Genomic DNA, 6,395 nt, shown 5'->3' on the forward strand with positions numbered 1-6,395 from the left:
GGAGCTGAAGCGTAAAACAACACGTTGCACATTTTAAAAGCAAAAAAAAAAAAAAAGGATGGGGCAACCACCCCTCCCTTGACCCCTGGTGAATTTTAATTAAGCATGCGATAAGCCGTCATTTGTCAAAGCAAAACCGAGGGAGAAAACAAGGTCCCATAAACCGTAACGACAAGGGAGGAAACCCAGCAAGAAAACTTAATTAGGAAAACAAACTTTCCCTGACCGGGAATCGAACCCGGGCCGCGGCGGTGAGAGCGCCGAATCCTAACCACTAGACCACCAGGGAACTCCACGGACCACTTTCTTTCTTTCTCTTCCTGCAGAACGTTTCCCATTGGTCTCCTCTGCCGCTGTTCCCAGACTTTATTTTGACGCGTCATAAAGATCATCCCGCCTCTTGGGGGAAAAACTGACCTATCGGCGATACACGCGGGGGCGGTTCCAAAGTAGCCGGAAAGAGCGCCGCTTCCGGCCTATCGATGATACACGAGGGGGCGGTTCCAAACTAGCCGGAAAGAGCGCCGCTTCCGACCTATCGACGATACACGAGGGGGCGGTTCCAAAGTAGCCGGAAAGAGCGCCGCTTCCGTCCCCGGCAGCCCCCCCTCCCTTTTTTTTCAAGCGCAGCCGCCGGCGGACCAATGGTCCGCCGGCGGCTGCGCTTGAAAAAAAAGGGAGGGGGGGCTGCCGGGGACGGAAGCGGCGCTCTTTCCGGCTACTTTGGAACCGCCGAGCTGTCGGTGGCCGCGGAAGCCCAGCGAGGTGGAGCGCCTAGAAAGAACCGGAAGGCCTTACTTGCGCTCGGGGGAGAAGGGTCAGAGCCGTAGTTTCCGGTTTCCCTCAGTGAGGGGAGGGGGAAGCGTGATGCCGGAGGGCGAAGAGCCCCCTTCTCTCCCCCCCACCCCGATTTCTGTGGCTTCCGCTCCCTTCCCGTCGGTTTCCTATCAAGCACAGTTAAGAAAGGGGATTATTGTAGGTTCTTTAGGCGTCACCGCTTCGTCCAGACTGCTCGGGGGAGGGGGAGGGGAGGAGAGAGGGGGGAGAGGAGAGGGAAGAGTGGGGGAGGGGGAAGAGTGGGGGAGGGGGAAGAGTGGGGGAGGGGTCTGACGTCACCCTGCAAGGCGGGATTCAAATGGAAGACGGACAAACAGCATATTGTCGCGTGGATAAAATGAAGGGCTTCCTGCTGGGCTTTTCCCGTTCCCTTTACGCTGTTTGTCCCCCCCCCCCCCGAGCCCCCCCCCAATTTGCACGAGTAAAAGGGAGAGTGGCGAGGCCGTTTCCCCCCCCCCCGCGCCCCCCCCAAACGGCAAACGGCTCTGGGCCACCCTGTGGCTCCTGCGGATCACAATGCCAAACATGACATTATAAATATTAGCTGCCAAACATGACATTATAAATATTAGCTTTGTTTAGTCTGAGATCGCTACAGGGTTACATTAAGAGGTTAAAAATCTTTGGGGCTATGTCTTCAGTGTATTGACAAAACCTGGGCGCAGAAACTCTACCCTTCCCCTTCCCCCCCCTTTCCCATCCCCTTTTTCTTTCTGCACCCTAAAAAAAATTGGGAAAATGGTGGCACAGTTTTGCCGTTCAGGACGTTGTGCTGCTGCCTTAGTTCTCTTTGCCATTTCTCTCAGTGGTTCTATCGGACAGAAACCCAACAGGTAGAACTTTAAGCATGAGGAGCAGGGAGATTATATCTTGTTGGAATATCTGGGCGCCTCGCTACTGTTCGAGTAGAGGAATCCTGCTGGTGGGGGGGGAGGTCAACCATTCAGGACATTCGACTGTATGTTTAGGTACAATGCTCACAAGTGCATCGAAGTCTTTTTCGCAAGTGCATCGAAGTCTCACACGACTCCACGCACACTGCGACTATTTCATTTTTGTTTCACACTGGCATACGCAAGTACTGTACAGGGTCAGCAAGTGTTTGGGTTTACAGGCACTGCAATTAGCAAGTTAAATAGACAGCAGTTAACAAACGCACTGAAATGGCAGTACTAGATTTAAGTCACTGTTTTCCATTGAAAGTAGTTGGATTAACCTGAACACTTCTAAGCAATCGTGAAAATGCACTTTAAAGAAAAATTCCTAACGGGATCGAACCCTGCGCGTGTGGGTGAGAGCCCCAAATTCTGACTCCCACCAGCCCTTTTAGACCAAGAATTATAGTCTATATCAGAATATTACTTCTAACCTACTACAACAGATTATTCTCACAATGTTCTTTTCCTTCTAATGCCTCCACTGTCAATCACCCTGCATTTCCTTATTATCATACAACTACACATCCAACCTGCTTATGGCTTGCTAGAGTAGATGGTAATTTCTAGTTCTTACTTTAGTAGGAAATCCGTTTCAATCATTGCAATCTACATGTTGGGAAAGGTCTGTGGGTTACTAAGTCAGCAATAACGATCTACATCGTTATTTGCATCTGAAGAAACAGGCTCTGGATAATAAAAGTGTATGCACAGATATATTTGTTAGTCTTCAAAACACCACATCTGCATAATTTCAGACAATACAAGGAAACCTCTTATCAGAGGTATAGTTGTCCTAACATTCTTATTCCTAACTCCTTTATGAGGCTGTAAAAATGCTGTTTCCCAGTCTTTAAAATTGAATGAATAATACATTCTGAGAAGAATATTATGTAATAATGAGAGAGTAAAATACCCTAAATAAGAACCAAGGGGCATTTTAAGATCTGAAAAGAACAAGTAGGTATTATGAAACTACACACGCTTTCCTGCTGAAGTGATGAAACAAATGCTTTAGAAAATACATGCATTTTTCAAAAAATCAGAGGGGGGAAAAAATAACAGCATATGAATTTGTGTCCACAGAGTCAAATTCAGCAGACGACAAAAAACATTTTAGAATAAATTTGTTGCAAAAAAAGACCCCTCCAAACATATTCAGCCAAAAAATACAAAATTCAGTTTTAAAAAAATGCTTTAGTCCTTAAAATAATATTTATTATTGAGTAGATCATTGGTAAAATTATTTAATTCCCCACTTTTACTTCTGAAGATGATTTATGAAGATTGTTTATTATATATTTTATTTTAGATATTTACACCCCACTTTTCTCCTCGGTGGCCATACAAAACAGCTTACAACATTGTTCTTTCTTCCTCCATTTTATCCTGTCAGGTAGGTGAAGCTGAGAGAAACTAACTGGCCCAAGGGTTATCTCCTCTTCTGGATGTGGTTGCACTCCCCCTAAAGGAGAAGGTTCACAGCTCAGGGGTGGTCCTGGACTCAGGCCGCCTGATTAATAAAGAGGTGGCAGTGGTGATGAAGGGTGCCTTTCACCAGCTCAGCCCTTCCCAGGCAGGAAAGATCTTGCCACTATGGTGCATGATGTGGTGACATCTAGATTAGATTACTGCAGTGCACTCTACATAGGCTGCCCTTGAAGACCATCCATAAGCTGTAGTTGGTACAGAATTCTGTGACCAAAGTACTGAATAGAGTGGGTCATAAGGATCATATCACTCCAGTCTTGTTCCATCTACACTGGCTCCCAATTTACTTAGGGGCTCAATTCAAAGTCCTGGTATTGACCTTTAGAGCCCTAAATGGCTTGGGCCCAACATATATTAGGACCACCTTGTCCCATATAAACCTACCTGTTCACTCTGTTGATTTTTGGTGCTCCTGTTTTAGGAGTACTTCCTACTTATGGCTACTGTAAAGTTTATTGTTTGCGACCGAAGGCCATTACAATCTGTCACACAAAACCTAGTCATAAATAATAACATTAAAATAATTTGACCAAAAAATGCTAGTCATTAAATTGGGCTTTAGCCCAAATTTTCTTGGCTGCTTAGGCAAAGAGTGACACTATAGGAGACAACTGGATCGGCGTTTGAGAGGAGAAAGAGCAGCTTCTTAGAATCAGAAAAGAAAGGTAATTTAGAAGAAATTTAGTTCTGGGCTCTGTATAAAGAGGACAGAATAGAGTAGAATTCATTAGGTCCTCTGGAACTGCGGCTCCACAAATGCATAGACAAGAGTCCAAGGTGTTTGGGAGTAATGTCTAGCTAGCAAAGCCATTGGCATGTTATGAAACTGCATTGAAATGAAAGCTATTCTGAGATTGTGGAAGGGAATACTGACCAGATATGAAGCTCTGACATGATCCCTTTTAAACTGTTTAAACCATGTAAATAATTTAGACTGGGAGATTAATTGCCTGTCTGATGCAGCGTCACACTTAAACACCCAATCACGAATGTTGGTACCTGCCATGGGGACACCCTGGGTGTCATCCAATATGGAGTAGCAATGCAAGATGTTGTTGTAGCAGGCTAACTGGGCAGCATCATTTTGCATCATCATGTAAAACATGGCCTGCATTGTAAATTGGTGGTGTCATTGCTTTGCTTTCTCCAAAATCTTAACAACGCTACGTGTACATGGGTCCTAATTGAAGGCAAACTGAGTTCTGCTTGCATCAAGGCTGCAGGGGTGCCTCTCGGTAAAGCTAGAATTCTCTTTATAAAGTTATTTTGAATAGATTGCAATTTTGTGACCAGACAATCTTTCCAACCCCTAATCTCTACACCATATAAAAGTTGGGGAGCTGCCTTACTTTGATATAGTTTCAGAACTGGATCAATCAGAAAATCTCTGTTGGTGTAGTAAAAAGTTCAGAATAGCCCCTGTAGATCTTAAGACTATGGCTCTAGTAATTGCCAGATGATCTCTCCAGGTAAAGGTTTCACTGAACATTACCCCAGATATTTGAAGGTGCTGCATTGCTCTACAGAGGTTCCATCTATAGACTACTTAAACTTGCGAGGCCTTTTCCTAAAGACCATCACTCTGGTCTTGGCATAATTGATATTTAAGGCCTCTTCCTTACAATAGTCACCCAGTTTATACAACAACCTTCTAAGACCTATACGTGTAAGGGAGACCAGAGCCATATAATCAGCGTATAAAAGGACTGATATTTTCTGAGAGCCTAAAGAGGGAGAAACAAACTCAGAGCCAGATAGCTTTGAGATGATGTCATTTAGATATAAATTAAACAGGGGGGGCAACCTTACTTATGACTTGTCAGGGCATAGTGATTCTTCCCTAAAAAAAATCAGATGCAAAGAACAATGTATTTCTACTTTTTCCTCCTTCAAGTCACAGCTGACTTATGGTGGCTCCATAGGATTTTCTAGGCAAGAGACAGAGGTGGTTTGCCATTGCCTGCCTCTGCATAGCAACCCTAGACTTCCTAGGTGGTATCCCATCCAAATACTAACCTGGGTCAACCCTGCTTAGCTTCTGAGATCTAATGAGATTAGGCTATCCAGGTCAGGGGCTTCTACTTTTAATAGTGCACAAAAGAGAGAACTTAGGCAGGTGCAACTTTTCTCTCCATTACATGACGAGCTACACTTGCCAAAATAGACACTTAAACTTAAAAGCTCCCTTCATCACTAAATGCACAGTAAATCTATCCTCTTTTGTATCTGATCATCCTGTAATTTCAACAGTTCTTGTCTACTGGCCCATTTTTTTCCAGGACACAACCTAGCACCTGTTGTGATACTAACAGTTGAACTGTTAAATAAAGGAATGAAAAGGAGGAGCAAGGTTTGGGAAATTGCTGCCTGTTCTCTCAAGGACTCTGACAAACTGGCCAACACTGCATTTTGTTTCTGATTTACTACTCAAATTTGGATAGTTGGATGTCATCAATATATTTAATTCTCAATGTGGCCAAATCTGTGAATATTTAAATCTGGAGATTGGAGCCATGAAGATACAAGAGAGATCTTTCTACAAACCTGAAAAAAGCCCCAGATTTGCAGAAAAATTTGAAATCTTAAAAGAAACAAACCAACAACATGGTGGGGGAGAAGCTGCCAGCAGTAGAGAAAGACGAAACACTGTGGAGAAGGGGATAAAGGGGAAAATGGGGTCCCCCTCAGGTCCTTGCAGGTTCCCATTGTGCAACTGGGCCTGGCCCAGCAGCCAGAAAAATGCAGTTTTCCCAGGGAGAGGCTGGGGGTGGTGGTGGACCTGAAGACAGGGAGACAAAGAAATATAGATTGGCTAGTGGGTGGGAAAGAGAGAAGGAAGCAGGAAAAGGGAGAGGTTATGGGGGTTTCAGGGTAGGGAAAGAAGAAATAGTAGTGGAAGGGAAAATGGGATTCCACCCCCCAGTCTTTGCAGGTCTCCCGCTTGTCAGAACTAAATCTAAACAGACTGGGGAGGGCAAAACACACTTGTGATTTCAGAATGTGTGTTCACAGCCAAGACAGCTGTGGAAAAATAGTACTTTTAACTGACTGGAGGGAGAAAAAGTTGCTATTTCTTTAATAGAGGCTTAATGGGATGTTATTGATGTCTATACCATGAAAAACGTCAGCTGC

At 44.5% G+C, this 6,395-nt stretch overlaps 1 non-coding gene across 1 annotated transcript; it reads right to left on the reverse strand.

Annotated features, from left to right (window-relative positions):
• Positions 1-217: 217 nt before the first annotated feature.
• Positions 218-289, reverse strand: TRNAE-CUC (transfer RNA glutamic acid (anticodon CUC)). The gene has a single exon. It is a non-coding gene; the product is annotated as a tRNA-Glu (tRNA).
• Positions 290-6,395: the final 6,106 nt, after the last annotated feature.

Source organism: Euleptes europaea, chromosome 10 (genome assembly GCF_029931775.1).
Source record: "Euleptes europaea isolate rEulEur1 chromosome 10, rEulEur1.hap1, whole genome shotgun sequence".
Lineage (NCBI taxonomy): Eukaryota > Metazoa > Chordata > Lepidosauria > Squamata > Sphaerodactylidae > Euleptes > Euleptes europaea.